Source organism: Canis lupus, chromosome 7, assembly GCF_003254725.2.
Source record: "Canis lupus dingo isolate Sandy chromosome 7, ASM325472v2, whole genome shotgun sequence".
Classification (NCBI taxonomy): domain Eukaryota; kingdom Metazoa; phylum Chordata; class Mammalia; order Carnivora; family Canidae; genus Canis; species Canis lupus.
The window spans coordinates 35,033,218-35,052,495 of NC_064249.1; the positions used below are offsets into that span (position 1 = coordinate 35,033,218).

At 41.2% G+C, this 19,278-nt stretch overlaps 1 long non-coding RNA gene across 2 annotated transcripts in view; it reads right to left on the bottom strand.

Moving 5' to 3' along the window:
• Nucleotides 1-19,278, bottom strand: part of LOC112648752 (uncharacterized) — a 38,209-nt gene that overhangs the window by 4,028 nt on the left and 14,903 nt on the right. For both annotated transcript variants that reach the window (XR_003129282.3, XR_004817670.2), the window contains exon 2: nt 17,879-17,957. This is a non-coding gene — a long non-coding RNA (uncharacterized LOC112648752). The remainder of the gene's footprint in view (nt 1-17,878; nt 17,958-19,278) is intronic.

The window sequence follows — 19,278 nt, forward strand, 5'->3', positions numbered from 1 at the left end:
AGAGCCAGGGGAAAACTCAGGCCTCTCCTTCTGGCGAATATCACATAATGCCTTTCACTTCCTCCTCTGTTAAGGGCAAAGTATGTGCTTGTAAAATCAAAGTTCACGTTCTGCACTTGGCTTCCAGGAGGGTTGGGCTACCTTTAGCACATTTTCCTTTGAAACCGCCTCTGAGCTTTGTCTTCCCTCCATTCTCCTTTCAGTGATGACGATGGCCAGAGGCTGAGCCATAGGGAGGTGGTGGGAGTTGACCCCAAGGAGGCTCGTCACATTGAACAAATAAGTAGCTTGAGCAAATACATGTAGGGAGGGTCATGAGAGCCAGGTTGGAGAAGTGACAGGATGTGAAAGGTGGAGGTTGGGAAGGACCTTGAGGCATCGATGGGGCACCAGATTAGAACTGCCAGTATGGTATGAGCTCAGAGTGTCTAAACATATAAACAGATAAATACATTAAAAAGAAAACCACAGGCCAGAAATGGCCTCACAAGGGCAAGTCACAAAATGAGGGCTTAACACCTAACCTAACTGCAGTTCCAAACTCCCCCAGATCTGTCAGTTTTAGCTGGTCAGTCAAGAATTTTCCAACAGGCACTAATGAGGTCACCTGTCACATGGGTCCCATTCCACCCCCAAAGGGAGATGAGGTCATCCACCTAATAAGTCTCCCTGCACCCCCTGCAATTAAATGAGAAAAATTAAGCTGAGTACAGTTTAAAGATCCAATTGGCTCTACTAGTCAATTCATAAATCAGACAGCATCCCATCTAGCAAGTAGAGGGGAGCTCTGGTGGGCTATAGAAAAGGAAAGATTTAAAAATAGAGAGGGAGCAGAGAAAGGGAACTATCAGCAAAGAATTCCTTGTTTTAGGCAAGGTCACCCACCAAGGGGAAGGGTCTGCCTATAAAATTCCTGGTGCTGACCAGGAGATCCCTATGCTGACTGGTTAAAAGTTGCATTCCTTAGCAAGGGTTGGGCGGCGGGCGATGAGGGGGTTGAAACTGCAGGTAGGGGATCCCTGGGTGGCGCAGCGGTTTAGCGCCTGCCTTTGGCCCAGGACGTGATCCTGGAGACCCGGGATCGAATCCCACGTCGGGCTCCCGGTGCATGGAGCCTGCTTCTCCCTCTGCCTGTGTCTCTGCCTCTCTCTCTCTCTCTCTCTTTGTGACTATCATAAATAAATAAAAATTTAAAAAAAATAAAGACTCTGCATATTTCTTTAAAAAAAAAAAGAAAGAAAGAAACTGCAGGTAGGTTAGGTGTTAAATCTTGGTTTACTGACTTGAACCTTAACCTAAGTGATACCTTTGGGCCTGTGGTTTTCTATTTCACACCACTAAGGGAAGGCCTTGTTTGGAATAATTTTTTCTTTTCTTCTGCTAATAACTTCCTTGCTCCACCCTTCTTCCTATACAAACCTTTCATTTTGTACAGCTTCCTCTGAGATCCCCTCTGCTCGCCCGATCCACATATCACTTAATAAAGCCAATTAGTTCTTCAAATTACTCAGCTGCATTTTTGTTCTATTACATACATATATACATAGACACAGATATATACATGTGTGGAAGTACATATATGTGCATACAAATAAATTCTAGCTCTATCAGCTGAGAGCACCCAGAAACAATAGCATCCCTATAGCAGTGAGCACATGGAGCATCCAATCTTGGTTTCTAAATACCATTTTTCACTAAAAAGAACCCAGAAATGGCTGATTCAGGGGACAGAATGGGTGAGCCTGGACTATCTTCTTGTGCCAGAAAATAAGATGATGCTTGAAGAATGATGAGAGCGGGATCCCTGGGTGGCGCAGCGGTTTAGCGCCTGCCTTTGGCCCAGCGCACAATCCTGGAGACCCAGGATCGAATCCCACATCGGGCTCCCAGTGCATTGAGCCTGCTTCTCCCTCTGCCTGTGTCTCTGCCTCTCTCTCTCTGTGACTATCATAAATAAATAAATAAATAAATAAAATTAAAAAAAAAAAAAAAAGAATGATGAGAGCATGTCAAAAGGACACGGGAACCAGCCGATGGAGATCCCACTGGCTAAATCTCAGATGATCTAAACATCAAAATAATATGATAGCATCGGATTCGACTTATTAAAAAAATATGAATCCATATTGATAAATAAATGAATGATAAATAAATGGGGTGTGTATGTCTGTGTGTGTGTAAAAGTTATTTCATACAGTAGGCTACCAAGTAATAAATGTAGAAGGAATTAATGGAAATAAAAAACAATAGTATGGCAGCATCATGGTGTTGAGTTATTCAGATAGGGGCTGATGAGAGGAGCTTGATAAGGACCAGGATATTGGTATCATCTCAGAAGATCTCCCCATAGAATGGTTATCATTACTAAGGCATAAGTAGTGACTTGATGGGGGAGAAGTTTGGAAGACACCAACATGACCAAGAGATCAAGGTCACCAAGGGGTGGCATACTATAATGTGCTATAATATGTAGAGCCCGGCATCCTGTCTGTATGTTGCTGCCAACAAAGCCTGATCAGGTCTGACCAAAAGGAAATATCAGATAGAACTGTTAGGGTTGTCCTACACAATAAAAGGCCTGTATTCTTTAAAACTGAAGGACATGAAAGACAAGTGAGAAATTCTGAGAAATTATTCCATGTGGAAGGAAATTGAAGAGATGTGGTAAGTGGATGTAATGTGTGTTCTGGACTGATCAGATCCTGAACCAGAAAGAACACAGAGACATGGTTGGCTGATCTGGCAAAGCCTAAATGGGGGTCTGCGGACTGGGTGGTAGTGTTGGGTCAATGGTGATAACCTCACTTGGAGAGTCTGTACTTGTTTCCTAGGGCTGCCATAACAAATTGCCACAAAATCAGTGGCCTCAAATTGCAGAAATATATTCTCTCACAGTTCTGGTGGCTAGAAGACCAAAATCAAAGTGTCAATCAGTGGGGCTGGTTCCTTCTGGAAACTGAGGGAGAAACTGTCCCAGGTCTTTCTCATATCTTTAGAGGATTGTTGGCAATCCTTGGCATTTCTTGGTTTGTGGCACCATACCTCCAATTTCTGTTTCCATTTTTATGTGGCCTTCTTCTCTGTAAGTCTCTGAGTCCCTCTTTGTCCTCTCCTCTTATTATATGGACATCAGTTTACTGGATTTAGGGCCTACTTTAAACCCAAGATGATCGTAACTCAATATCCTTAATTACATCTGCAAAGACCCTATTTCAGAATAAGGTCACATTCTGAGGCTCCAGGCAGGCATGAATACTTTGAGGGGAACACCGTTAAATCCCCAGCAGGGCTGTATCCAGAAATACACCCTAAAGTTTCAAGGGCAACAGGGCATTACAATTGCATCTTGCTCTCAAATGGTTCAGAAAGTGGTAATGCAGGGATCCCTGGGTGGCGCAGCGGTTTGGCGCCTGCCTTTGGCCCAGGGCGCGATCCTGGAGACCCGGGATCGAATCCCACGTCGGGCTGCCGGTGCATGGAGCCTGCTTCTCCCTCTGCCTATATCTCTGCCTCTCTCTCTCTCTCTCTCTGTGACTATCATAAATAAATAAATAAAAATTAAAAAAAAAAAAAAAAAAGAAAGTGGTAATGCAGAAGTCAAGAATTCCTTATATCCCACTCTTGCAACTTTCTATATCCTTGAAATTATTTCAAAATAAACATTTAAAATTTTTCTTTAAGCTCTTTTGATATTACTTAAGGTTTTCATGAGGGAAACATTCAGGAGAGAATGAGACAAGAGGTAGGAAATGTGAATGGGCAGGAAGGAGCACAAGAACTCTGGGTCTTTTAATGCCTCACCTTTTTGCATTCTCCAAGGACTTTAAATATTCTTTTTGGGTGGATATGATCCATTTCCAGAGGGAACTGATTTAGAATTTGGTCATGACCAAATGACAAGTTTTGCTACAGACAAACCCAGAAGTGAAGAGGGGCTTCCCTAGTTCACAGAGCCTACAGTCTGCTGCTGTGTGCCCAGGACTGGTGCCCCACCACGGTCTTAGGGACCACCCATCACCACTTCAACTTTTTGCAACTGCTTTGTCTTTCCTGATTTTTTATTCCTATCAAAGAAATATAAATTTAATTCCTTTTTTGCACATTACACATATTTCTATCCTTAATCTAAAATCTATCTCCCCATGTTTTTAACCCTTTAATTTAGCTGGTAAAAGAGTTTTGCCTTCTATGTTCCTGCTTTAAATCTCAGACCGTTGATCTTTTATTGCTTTTCATTACCTTTCAGGGTTAGTGGGTTGTTTATTTTATGTTTCACTGTTTTTGTCTTATTTTTCTTATGTTTAATTTCAATTTTTAATCTTTCAAATTCCCATAGTCCCCATATTAGCCTGCTCTGACTATCTTTTCCTTTTATTCCTCCATCCTATAATCACTGGCTTTATCAGTGACTGTAAAGAAGGATGGTCCCAAGAGTGTGAGGAGTTCAGAGCTGACAAAAGCTCTCTCTAAAGCCTTGTCTATTCCCACCACAGCCCCCCAGCCTGCTGAAAGATGCCCTCCCAGAATCCTTGTGATGTATTCAGAAACTTCATCCCTCTCAGGGCTATAATTTGCTTAGAAATCTTATTTATATCACATGTAATTTAATCCTTTGTGTTTTAAAATCAATGGTCAATATCTGGCCAAACTTTGCTAAGTGAAATGCACTGTTGACCTGTAACATGTCACAAAACCAGAAGGATGTGGTTAAGGGGGTCACAGCAGCCCGGCCTTGGACTTGGTTGACCTTTTTGGCCCTGAGCCTTAGATAGGTACTCTGCAGAGGCACAGTTACCAGGCCCATGGCATGACTTGTTTTCTTATCTATTTCCATTCTGCTTATTTCCAAACTTATTCCAAACACCTCCCTTCCAGGCTGTCTACAGCAGGTTGCTGGCTGGGTAGTCCTCCATGCTCCCTTCCCTTCTCAGAACAGTCCTGGGAAAAAAATTCAATATGGAGATTATTCCGATTATTATTATTATTTTTTTGATAACAGCTATCAGTTCCTTCCAGGGTGAACCTCTATTATTAGGATCCATTCAATACTTTCTAGATGCACTTCAATCCTCATATGTAGAGAATAGAAGGCCTGTTTTCCCTCCTGATTATGAGCCTTCTTTCTTTCCCTACCCCTAAATCTCTCTCTCCCACCCCCCTACTCTCTCTCCTTCTGTCATTCCTCACATGGCCTAATGGGTATGACTAGCTTTTGTCATTCCCCCCAGGATGCAATATTGGTTTTGCTTTACTATCTTGGCTAATGTAGGGGAACAAGGGGAGAGTTTCTAAGACTTTCTTCCTTCTTAACCACAATTGCTGTTACCCCATAGGCCAAGAAACCAATGTGAGATAAAGTCAACATCAAATATGGCCATCACAATTATATATTCACATTCTAGAGAAATGACCATCAAATGGGTCAGTGGGTACAATGGACTCACTACAAACTAAGACTTGGGCTAGAATTCCATTTATGACCTGGTCACCATATGCTTCCATTCTATAACAGAGATGTCATGATCATGTTTCATGACTCTGAGGATGATTAACACCATTATCTAAGAAAATAACCATAAGGATCTTTGGAAAAAGACTGAGACAAACAATACCTTAGATAATTGTGATGTTGAAGGTTTTTCCTCATGAGGACCCAAATGATCTCAGGTCCAAAAAACGGACAAAGGATCATGACTTTTAATTATGGTAGATGCCACTCTCTATACTTTATTTTTTGGTTGTATAAATGAGCAGTGCCCTTGTTTGGTGCCCATTGATAGTGTCAGGAACGTCATGTTCTATTAACCACCTCCATAACTCTATGCCAGCTTGGTCACTTAGCTGACCAGCTGGCCTGACCACTCATTTTAATCATTGTATCACCTTGCTTCTTACAGTTAAGTGTAACCACTCTATTATTTGGGGATCTTACCATTCTCAGCAGGGACTCGGGTTCTGTAATAGCAGCCCCTACCATCAGCGCTGGCCTACCAAGTACAGTCACCACTGAGCTTTTCAACAACCTAGTGTCCTCTTCCCCTTTCATTCCTTATCATTCTAGAAAGTGGAGTGTCCTTCGGATACCTACCTCCTACCTCCTGTAAAATAGAGTGGTTTGGGCAGGTTTTCCAATCTTACAAACTATGGATATATGTCAGCATGCCCGTTTCTCTGGAAATTTTGATCTTTTCATCTATTTCCTGCTACAAAAGTCTGGCAGATCTACTTGACTTTAACATGGGCCATTGCTTTCTCCGTCCTTCTATGAACTATACCTGGCAGCTTATTTGCTCCATCTCCTGGGACCCTTGCCAGAGTAAATTAAATCTTGTATCCTAGGAGAGTGCTCTCATATCTATAAAATTTCCCTTCCCAACTTTATGTTCTACCCTTTTGTTAAAAATGTATCCAGGAGTTGTTTACTCATGTATGGTAATACAACAGATGTGTAGAGAATTTTTCATGAAGGAAGAAGTTGATGCTCAGATTCCTAGAAAGAGGAGGCATGGCACACCATGCAGAGCCACATGGAGAAGGAACAGGAACAGTCAGGAGTCAGAAGAAGAAGAAGAAAAACATGTCCCAGAGCCTTTATTGGAGTTTTTGCAGGAATAAATAAGTAAAGTAGAAAAGGTACTCTGAGTGAGGTTACAGTTGGAGATTTTGGATAATTTCAGCAGACTCTAGACTATAAGGATAATCCACACTAATCTGGTCCCTGGATCTGGGGTGATTTAGGGCAGGAGGGATATTGGCCTAGTGTGTGAGTTTGATAAAGGAGAGCATGGGGGACATGGGCTTGGTTGGGGTTTGGTTGGTTTGCATATGAGAGGTATCCCTGAGTAATTTGCTGTCTCTAGGAATTAGAGCAGCAGTCTCTCCCAGATCAAGGCCCCTGAATGCCAGTATATCAAGAATACAGAAAATAAGAATATATAGTCAGGACAACCTCAATCTTCCTCTCTCCCTCCAATCTCTAATTCAGCACTGTCAGCACCCAGCTCAGCACATGCTGGCTCATCCTGCAGTTCCTTCAACAAGTGGCACCTTTTCTCCTTCAGCAGATCCAGCACTTCCCCAGCCAGGTGATAGTATGACTTCATGCTTGTCATCAGCCTCAGACCCCAAAGGGCAGAGCCTGATGAGGGTGCCCACTGGCCTGCAGGGCAATGGCCTCTGCAGAGTCCTTGGGCCAGTGGGGTGGATGCTAGCCCTGCGTGGGGAGAAGGAAGCCAATTCCACAATTTCCTGGGCTCAGGGAACTGGATTCTGAAGCTTACCACCCCATATATCCCCACCTCTAATCTCCAGGTCCCGTTCTTCACTAATTAGAGCCTGGCCCTGGACAGAATAGACCTACCTAGGTTGAGAGTTCAATCCTCTCTGGAGCTCCTAAGATTAAATCCTGGGCTGATCCTTAGCTTTTTCAGCTCTCTGGCTACAAGAGCTGTGCCTTTCTTTACATGCTGCCAAGAAGGCTTGACTTTCACACCCACCTTGTAATTTGTGCAATCACTGTCAGCCTTTCATTTTTCAAAGCAGCAAGTGCCCCCTGCCACAGTCATCCAGATCCATATCCTTCCAATTCCTATTCCCCCCATGGTTCTTAACTGTCTAATACATGTCACATACTAGTGCATTGCCTTTCTTGGGTAGACCATCCAAATTCACTACTGGCAAAAGTTTTACCAATCACTCTGCTACCTTTCACTGGGCTAAGCTCTGCCTCAACTGCTAGCAACTATGAAATCGACTTTGCCGCCTGACAGCAGGTGGTTCAGCTGCAGAATCCCATCTTAGCATCTGCTTCTTGGACTATTCCTGACAACAATAGTTACAGGTTGATTCCCTGGGAAACTGGCTGTGAGGTGGAGATTAGCATGCAGGAAGCTTATTAGAGAGTGCTCTTGGGATTAACGCCCCTGGAGAAAGAGAAATGATTGGAAGAAGTTGGACTGTGCCATGGTTTCAACAAAGCCTCAGTTGACCCCATGAGGAGCTCTGATGCTGGGTTGCCCCTTCAGAGTTTTCAGACATCTCAGGCAAGAGGGCTGAGCCTTTATACCCTACAAAGAACAGTCATTGGATACAGGCTGCCCCACGAAGAGGACATGACCTTGGGCAAGGTGGCCCTCTGCAGCCAAGGGTAATTTCTGGAGGGCCGACAGCTGAAGGCTGTCTGCCAGCAGCACTCCCAGAGTCCTTCAGATCTGCAGGGGAATAGGGATGGAGACCATACCATCCTGCACCTTGCAATCTGGACATGATTTATCTTAATGTGCTCACTCCCCCATCAAGGTGCACACTGTCTGCTTGGACATATGGTCTCGATTGTATGATTATTTAACTTGTATTTACATTGCATCCTCCGGACAGGATTATTTAACTTTAAGACCTTAAATACTAGAATTGATGATGGATCTAAAAGACAAGCAATAAGAATAGAGGCATCATTTTCCCCTGGGTAATTTTTCTAGAGAGACACATGCTAACCTAAATGGAAGATTTCTCACACTTATTTAAGAACAGAAACTGGAAGCTCAGAATATAGAAAACTGATCATTTTGCTTTGAAGTACTTGAGGAACACTGTTGGACATCCCATACCCACCAGGATTCTGTTATCAACTGGAAGAGCAACTCATTACATTAACATTTCACTCCTGTAGATATGCTAATCACTTGAAAGTTAGTTGACATTTGAGATTCTGAAAGTAAGTGAATGGAACCACTCTTCTATCATTCTCATTCATTTCTTAAAGGAGTTTTGTGGAGAGGAATAGTTGCTTCTCGACACAGAGGATACCTATTACAAAACATGGCTCAACACAAGAGGATCAGTGGCTAGCTGCTGAAGATTTTTTTCATAGAAAGTCTTTGCCACAGAGGAATCTGGCCTATGTTTTCATGGCCACTGTTCAGTGTCATGGTTGCTGGGTTTCTCTGGAGCTAAGCCACCTTGGGTATGAATAAAAAGAAGAACTGTTTCGAGTTCAGCCTAAACCCATGGATTGTTTGGCCAGAGGGAGTCATTTTGACTCACATGACTGAAATGATGTGTGTTTGGTAGCCATGGTGTTTCCATGGTCTGCATGAAGTCCAGTACACATGGTTAGCTGAATGTTCCAGAGGGTGCTTAGAGGTAGTTAACATTAGCCTGTGGGTAGGAGAGCCCAAAGAGGGGGTCTGAGTTTGTGGTTTGCTTTGTTTTTATTTCATTTTATTTTTTAAATAAATTTTACTTGTGACAACATTTTATTTTATATTAAGTAAACTCTACATCCAACATGGGGCTTGATACCATGACTCCAAGATCAAGAGTCACATGCTCTACCAACTGAGCCAGACAGATGTGCCTCCATTTTATTTTTAAGTCAGAAGAAAAATCAATTTTATTATAAATATCAACAATTTTTATTAATATGTTTGGGTTTATCTTGTTGTTTCCCCTATCACACACATATCAATGTTTTTAAGAGTAAAAAAACATTGGTTTTGAAGACAGAGAAGAGAAGGGAAACCCAGGTTGTAAGATGAGCCTGGGTCTCATTTGCACATTACTGTGTGTCTGTATTTTAGGATGGCCAGATTTAGCAAATAATAATATGGATGTCCAATTAAATTTGAATTTCAGACAAACAATGGATACTTTTTAGTATAGGTATAGCCCAAATATCCATGGCAACCCATGTTTATCCCAAATAGTGCAGGCCAACTGTCCTTTATCTGGTAACCTTCCTGGATTTTCATGTGAAAAGAGTTGGATTTTGCTGAGAAGTTTGCAAGGTGAGAAGGACCAACAGGTGGCTGCCTGTGGCAATAAGAAGGATAATGAGCCCAAAAAACTACAGAGAAGAGAAAAAGGGGAGTTGAAGAGGCTGGGAAGATAGCAGAGTAGGAAAACCCTAGGCTTATCTCTTCCCACAGATACAACTAGATAACACCCACATCTAATAGCCTAGAAAATGGCCCAAAGACTGGCAGAACAGACTCCACAACTAAATGTAGAGAAGAGTCCACATCGAAGAGGGTAGGAAAGGCAGAGACAAAGTCAGGAGGTAAAAGGACCCATGGGACCATCCAGGAGGGGAGGGAGGAAACTTCGGGTGCAGAGAAGTGAAAGGAGCAGACACTCATACCAAGGAGCCCATGAAAGGAAGACAAATCCTCATAACATTTGGCTTTGAAAACCAGAGGGGCCCAATTTTGTGAGTTCTTACAACCAGTGGAATTTAAAGACTGGGACTTTACACAATAGTGGTCTTGGCTCTGGGAGAGCCAGGAGGCTGAGAGGAAACTGAGTCCCTGCCCTTAAAGAGGTAGCACAACAAATGGCCTGCTAATATACAGCATAGATTGAAAAATGCCTGGGGCATACAGGAGGAAGAGTTATTTACTACTCTCAGAGTGTGTCCCAAGGGACAGAGATCACTAGGAGACTCCCCCAGGAACAAGGGAGCAGGTAGGCACCATGTTGCTCACTTGTCCTCCAGTATAAACACACAGCCACTGGCAGGAACCAGCACAGTGCTGACATTCACTACCTAACTTGCTTCTATCCAGTACCTTCCCTCCCCTGGCTTTGGTGAATGTGCCCCCCTCAACACAGCCTGCCTTATTACCAGTGCTACAAGTTTCCTCCCCCAGAAAACCAGCACAAACCTTGCCAACACCCAGTCTTTCCACCCAAGAGCTTTGCAGGGCTTTGAATCCCAAGATGGCAGGGTGGTGGGCCCCCTCCCATGGAAGATCAGCACACATCTTGTTAAAATTGTGTACTCCACTCCAGCTGGCCCAGTTTCAGTGGTGGCACATCCCCTCCACTGGCCTGCAAACCTTGTGGGCACTGTGTACCCCTCCCAATCCAACACAGTCTTGTGGTCAGAGCCCATTCAAACTGGGCCGTAAGCCTGGTAGTATGCAAGCAGCCCCAACATGCATGTACCACTCCAAAGTGATTTCTGCCCCAGGGAGAAGAAAGAAACCACACACACCAGTCAGTCTGTGGCCCCAACAGTGGGCTAAGGGCAGACAGTTGGGCTGATTGCAGGCCCTGCCCATCAATGAAAACTTCTTAGGGGAAAACACAGATAAGTGCCCTGTAGTTTGGTGCTATTGCATCTCTGGCAGATGCCTAGTCTGACTCAAGCCCAAGGCAGCACCAGACTGCCCACTAACATCACAGGGACCAAACACTGCCCACAACAGGCAATGAGAGCCACTGCAGGTGACTGGAATGACAAAAAAAGCAGTCAAGCCACAATAGTAGGTGCATGAAACACACATACAAGACACCCTTAAGTGCCAGATTCTGGTGAGTAGAGGACACTGCACTACAGTGCACTATATTACCTCTTCTTCATAAAGCCATTACCTTCAAGAACAGGAGGCATGGGGATCCCTGGGTGGCGCAACAGTTTAGCGCCTGCCTTTGGCCCAGGGCGCGATCCTGGAGACCCGGGATTGAATCCCACATTGGGCTCCCAGTGCATGGAGCCTGCTTCTCCCTCTGCCTATGTCTCTGCTTCTCTCTCTCTCTCTCTCTGTGTGACTATCATAAATACATAAAAATTAAAAAAAAAAAGAACAGGAGGCATGGATGACTTTCCTAATATACAGAAACAGACAAAGAGACAAAATGAAGACATGAAGAAATATGTCCCAGATGAAAGGACAAAGCAAAAGCCATGGCAAGAGACCTAAGCAAAATGGAGATAAATATTATGCCTGGTGGGGAATTTAAAGCAATGATCATAAAGATATACCCTGGGACTGAGAAAAGAGTGGAGAACATCAGTGAGACTGTTAAAAAGGAGACAAAGAGAATTAATCTGAGATGAAGAACACAAAAAATAAAGTTAAAAATACAATAGATGGAATACAAACGAGACTAGAGGAGGCAGAAGAACAAATTAGTGACCTGGAGAACAGTGTAATGGAAAGTAATCAAGCTGAGGAGGTAAGAGGGATAGAAAGCAAAATGACAGTAGACTTAGGGAACTCAGCAATTCCATCAAGCTTAATAACTAACTTCCACATTATAGGGATCTCAGAAGAAGAGAGAGAAAATGGAGCAGAACATTTATTTAAAGAAAATAATAGCAGAAAAACTCTCTAATCAGGGGAAGGAAACAGTGTCCAGATTCAGGAGGCCCAGAGATTCCCCCCCAAAAAAATCAACAAAAGGAGATCCACACCAAGACACATAGTAATGAAAGTGGCAAAAGCTAGAGACAAAGAAAATTTTAAAAGCAGCAAGAGAGGGATCCCTGGGTGGCGCAGCGGTTTGGCGCCTGCCTTTGGCCCAGGGCGCGATCCTGGAGACCCGGGATCGAATCCCACGTCGGGCTCCCGGTGCATGGAGCCTGCTCCTCCCTCTGCCTGTGTCTCTGCCTCTCTCTCTCTCTGTGACTATCATAAATAAATAAAAAATTAAAAAAAAAAAAAAAAGCAGCAAGAGAACAGAAAATAGTTACATGCAAAGGAAACCCCAAAAGGCTATTAGTAGATTTTTTCAGCAGCAACTTTGCAGGACAGAAGGGAGTAGCATGATATATTCAAAGTACTCAAAGGAAAAAATCTGCAACCAAGGATACTCCAGAAAGACTGTAACAACAGACAAAAAGGGCACTGTGTCATAATAAAGGGTACAATCCAACAAGAACAGAATAATTGTAAATATTTATGCACCCAACATGGAAACACCCAAGTACATAAAATTGTTCATAACAAACATAAAGGAAATAATAAATAGTAATACAATAGTAGCAGGGGACTTCAACACCCCATGCACATCAATGGATAGATTATCCAAATAGATCAATAAGGAAACACCAGCATTGAATGACACACTGGACCAGATGGATTTAACAGATATATTCAGAATATTACATCCTCAAACAGCAGAATACAAATTTTTTGTACATGTGCACTCTTCTCCTAGAAGAGATCTCCCAGAAGAGATCACATATTAGGCCACAAAACTAGCCTCAACAAATTCAAAAAGATTGCCACAATGCTATGAAACTAGAAATCAATAACAAGAAAAAATCTGGAAAGAGTACAAACATGTGGAAGTTAAACAACATGCTACTAAACAATAAATGAGTCAGCAAAAAAATCAGAGGAAAAATTAAAAAGCACATTGGAAACAAGTGAAAATGAAAATGCAATGGTCCAAACTCCTTGGGATGCAGCAAAAGTGATTCTAAGACAGAAGTTTATAGCAATACAGGCCTACATCAAGAAACAAGAAAAATCTCAAATAAACAACTTAAATTTATGCCTAAAGGAACTAGAAAAAGAACAAACAAAACAAGCAAAAGGAGGGAAATAATAAAGATTAAAGCAGAAATAAATAATATAAACAAACAAACAAACAAAATAAAACACATCAATGAAACCAGGAGCTGGTTCTCTGAAAATTTGTTTCAACATATTGGTAAACCTCTACCCAGACTTATCAGAGACAGAGAGAGAGAGAGAGAGAGAGAGAGAGAGAAGACTCAAATAAAAAATCAGAAATAAAAGAGAATAAATAACAACTGAAACTGCAGAAACACAAAGGATTATAAAAGAATATAATGAAAAATTAGGCAGCAACAAATTGGACAACCTAGAATAAATGGATAAATTAAATTCTTAGAAACATATAAATTACCAAAACTGAAGCAGAAAGAAATAGAAAGTTAGACTGGACTGATAACTAGCAATTAAATTGAATCTGTAATCAAAAAACTCCCAATGGGGATCCCTGGGTGGCGCAGCGGTTTGGCGCCTGCCTTTGGCCCAGGGCGCGATCCTGGAGACCCGGGATCGAATCCCACATCGGGCTCCCGGTGCATGGAGCCTGTTCCTCCCTCTGCCTGTGTCTCTGCCGTGCTCTCTCTCTCTCTGTGACTATCATAAATAAATAAAAAATTTAAAAAAAAAAAAAAAACTCCCAATGAACCAAAGTTCTGGACCAGATGGCTTCACAGGCAAATTCCACCAAACATTTAAAGAAAAGTTAATACCTATTCTTTTCAAATGTTGCAAAAAATAGAAGAGGAAAGAAAACTTCCAAATTCACTCTATGAAGCCAGAATTACCGTGATCCCAAAACCAGATAAAGACACTACCAAAAAAAAAAAAAAAAGAGAACTACAGACCAATATCCCTGCTGAACACAGAGCAAAAATCCTCAACAAAACACTAACAAAAAAAATTCAACAATACATTTAAAAAAATCACTCACCATGATCAAATGAGATTTATTCCTAGGATGCAAGAGTTTCAATATTTGCAAATCAACCAACATGGTACATCACATTCAATAAGAGAAAGGATAAAAATCATGTGATCATCTCAATAGTTGCAGAGAAAGCATGACAAAGTACAACATTCATGATAAAACCCCCAACAAAGTAGATTTAGAGGAAACATCTCAACATAATAAAGGCCATATACCAAAAATCAACAGCTAACATCATACTCAATGTTGAAAAACTGAAAGCTTTTTCCCTAAGATCAGGCACAAGGCAAGGATATCCTTTCTCTATACTCTTATTCAACATAGTAGTGGAAATCTTAGCCACAGCAATCAGACAAGAAAAAAAAAAAAGGCATCCAAATCAGTAAGGAAGAACTAAAACTCTCACTATTTGCAGATGACATAATACTATATACAGAAAATGAAAGACTCCACCAAAAACTACTAGATCTGATAAGAGAATTCAATAAAGTTTCAGGATACAAAATTAATATTCAGAAATCTGCTGCATTTCTATACACTAATAATGTAACAGAAAGAGAAATTAAGAAAACAATCCCACTTACAACTGAACCAAAAATAATAAAATACTTAGGAGTAAACTTAACCAAGGAGGTGAAAGACCTATACTCTGAAAACTATGAAAGAAACTGAAGATGACACAAATAAATGGAACGCTACACCATGCTTATAGATTAGGAGAACAAATATTGTGAAAATGAAGAAAAAATATTGTGAAAATGTCCATACTACCCAAAACAATCTACAGATTTAATGCACTCCCTACCAAATATCATCAACATTTTTCACAGAGCAGGAACAAATAATCCTAAAATTTGTATGGAACCACAGAAAACCTGAATAGCCAAAGCAATCTTGAAAAAGAAAAACAAAGCTGGAGGTAACACAATTACAGATTTCAAATTATATTACAAAACTGTAGTGATCAAAACAGTATAGTATTGGTACAAAAATAAACAATAAATCAATGGAATTAGAATAGAGAGACCAAGAATAAACCCATAATCACATGGTCAATTAATCTTCAACTATGGAGGAAAGAATACTCAATGAGAAAAAGTCTCTTTAACAAATTGTGCTGTAAAAACTGGACAATTACATGCAAAAGAATGAAACTGGACCACTTCCTTACACATGCACAAAAGTAAGCTCAAATTGAATTAAGCACCTAAATGTGAGACCTGAAACCATACAAATTCTAGAAGAGAGCATAGGCAGTAATTTCTCTGACATCCACCATAATAACATCTTTTTAGATATGTCTCCTGAATCAAAGAAAACAAAAACAAAAATAAACTGTTAGGACTAACATCAAAATAAAATGCTTCTGCACAGCAAAGGAAACAATTAACAAAATCAAAAGGCAACCTATGGAATGAGAGAAGAGACTTGCAAATGACATGTCCAATAAAGGATCAGTATCCAAGATATATAAAGAACTTATACAACTCAACACCGAAAAAAATTCCAAATCATCCAATTTAAAAAAGAGCAGAAGACATTTCTCCAAAGAAGACATAGAGATGGCCCTCAGACATGTGAAAAGATACACAACATCACTCATTGGAGAAATGCAGATACCACAATGAGATACCACCTCACACCTGTGAGAATGGCTAAAACAAAAATCTCAAGAAACAATTGTTGGTGAGGATGTGGAGAAAAAGAAACCCTCATGCATTGTTGGTGGAAATGCAAACTTGTGCAGCCACTATGGAAAACAGTATGGAGGTTTCTCAAAAAATTAAAAATAGAACTACCTTATGATCCAGTTATCACACTACTGGGTATTTACCCAAAGAACATAAAAACACTAATTCAAAGGGATATATGCACCCCTATGTTTATTGCTCATTATTTACAATGGCCAAATTATAGAAGCAGCCCAAGGGTCCATCCACAAGTGAATGGATAAAGAAGATATGGTATATGTACATATATATAATGGGACCCCCCCCAAAAAAAAAATGTAATCTTGCCATTTGCAACAACTTGAGTGGATCTAAAGAGTATTAAGCTAAGTGAAATAAGCCAGGCAAAAGAAAGACAAAAACCAATTGATGTCACTCATATGTGGAATTTAAGAAACTAAACAACAGGAAAAAAGAGAGAGAGAGAAACAAACAAAAAAACATACCTTAGAGATCAAACAGTTGGTTACCAGAGGAGTTGTGTGTGGGAATATGGGTGAAATAGGTGAAGAGGATTAAGAATACACTTACCTTGATGAAAACTGAGTAATAAGTGGAATTGTTGAATCACTGTATTGTACATGTGAAACTCATATAACTCTGTATGTTATACTGGAATAGAAAGAAAAAGAAGAAAGAGAGAAAGAGGGAAAGAGAAAAGAAGAGAAGAGAAAGAAAGAAAGAAAGAAAGAAAGAAAGAGAAAGAAGAAAGTAAAACTGAGATAGTCAAACAGAATTGGAGTAAATTAAATAAATAATGTATTTTAATTTAAGTAAATTTTATTTTTTTTAAGATTTTATTTACTTATTCATGAGAGACACAGAGAGAGACAGAGACAGAGACATAAGCAGAGGGAAGAGGGAAGAGAAGCAGGCTCCATGCAGGGAGCCTGATGCTGGACTCGATCCCGGGACTCCAGGATTACGCCTTGGGCCGAAGGCAGGCACTAAACTGCTGACCCACCCAGGGATCCTCTAATTTAAGTAAATTTTAAACAAAGATTATGTCACATAGACCAACAGATTTGGCTTGGCAGATTGCTGAGGGAAAGTGCAGTTATTGAACTGCTCTAATGCTCATGTCCTGATTTGTAATCTCAGAGGAGTAGGGACCTGATGTGATGAGGGTTGCTATGTGTATTTCCAGTGAGAAACAGTTAATGTTAGTGTTGACCTGTAGTTTTAACATTCTAAGAGATCAGGCAAAGTACATTGTGATTAACTTACTCTCCATGTGGAGGTCTTGCCAAAAGATCTATCAGCCATGGTCAACCGAGAACAACAAAGCCTCCCAATGACTCTTTGTGGGTCCTTGTGTGCTATGGATCAACACCAAGGGGCAAGTGCCCAGCACCAAGGGGCAAGTGCCCATCTCTCAGGATAACAAATTCTGTCTCTTCTTGCCCATCCAGATAATGAGGGGGCCTTGTCCTATAAAGCTACAATAATTGAAACAGAGTGCCACAGTTGACAATTAATAGATCAAAGAAATAGGATTAACATTAGCAGTATTAGTATTGCTTGACATAATCACATGAAAAAAGTATGTAAAGCCTGAAGTGTTCAATCCATGATAGTGAGACAACTGGCTCCCCACTTGGAGAAAATAATTAAAGTCATTGGGTCTTTCCCTTGAGGAGGATTAGCATAATTATCTTTTCCTTTGGTCATCTGAACTATCAAAGCAGCCATCCTTCTCAAAAAAAGTAAGCTCCCCACTGACAACAGGGTCCTGGGAGTGATTTCTAGAGGGCCTGCTCATGCTCACCTGTCTCCCTAACAAGATTCAGTGCCCTAACTCAGGGAATTAGGTAGGTAAGGAAGAGAATATAAAGGAATCAGGTCAAAATGACAGCCCTGAAGGAAGCCACAATTCATATATTTAACCTACAAATCCCCGGAAAGCTTAAACTTACCTTCCTAGGCCAGGAGCAGGTTTCCCTGATTTCTAAGTCCCTGAAAATGCTCCGTGGTGTCCCCAGCTCTAGATGTGACCTGAAAGATTTGTAAAGAGAAAATTATATATAAAAGTGGTTTTCTGGTTGGCTCAGCGGTTTGGCCCCTGCCTTCGGCCCAGGGCGTGATCCTGGAGACCCGGGATCGAGTCCCACGACAGGCTCCCTGCATGGAGCCTGCTTCTCCCTCTGCTTGTGTGGCTGCCTCTCTCTATCTCTCTCTCTCTCTCTCTCTCTCTCTCTCTCTGTGTCTCTCGTGAATAAATAATTTTTTTTTAAAAAAGTGTTTTTTTAAGTTACCTTATACTTCATCCTTTATTGTTTGCAAATCTCCACTCTATCACATTTAATCATATTCAGTGCTGGGCACCTGGGTGACTCACTAGGTTAAGCATCTGACTCTTGGTATAGGCTGAAGTCCTGATCTCAAGGTCGTGGGATCAAGCCCTGTGTAGGTCTCTGTGCTCAGTGTGGCATCTGCTTATCCCTCTCCCTCTGCTCCTCTCTCAGCTCATGCACTCTCTCTCTTTCTCCCTCTCTCTCTAAATAAATAAATAAATAAATAAATAAATAAATAAATAACAAAAATCTTTAATCACATTCAATGCATAAAGGAGCATGCAATCTGAGTCAGAAGATCAAGTTCTGTGACCTTGCCAAGTCATTGTTCTTTGCTTGGCTTCTGTCTTTCCTGACACGTTCAGAGTGCACCGGGAGCTCTCTGAAGTTGCTTCCAAATGTGTGATTCTGTGATTTTATGATCACTGAAAGTGCATTGTCAGAGGGCCCAGTACACATTCAGGAGAGGCTGCTCAGTCTCTTTATTTAAAACTGTGCCATTACCATTATAACATCTCTGGGTAATGTTCCTGGGTCTGGGAAAACAGAAGCAAAAACTTTGATAGAAATGACTTTGAGTGGGCAGCCTGGGTGGCTCAGTGGTTTAGTGCTGCCTTCAGCCCAGGGTGTGATCCTGGAGACCCGGGATCGAGTCCTATGTCAGGCTCCTTACATGGAGCCTGCTTCTCCCTCTGCCTGTGTCTCTGTCTCTCTCTCTGTCTCTCATAAATAAATAAATAAATAAATAAATAAATAAATAAATAAATAAATAAAATCTTAAAAAAAAAAAAAGAAATGACTATGACTCCTCTTTCATCCTTCTCTGGATTTTCTCTGTCCCCAGATCTAGTTGGACTTTTGGTTTTTAGGAGTGATTCAGAAAGACCAAAGGCAGTATTTGTACAAGGCCACAGCTCTTATAGCAACACTGAGAAAAGAATAATCTGCCACTCTCTTCTCGTTCTTTTCCCTCTTGCAGGGAGGCCCGCTGAACTGGTTTGCCTAGCTGTGGAATCATGAGT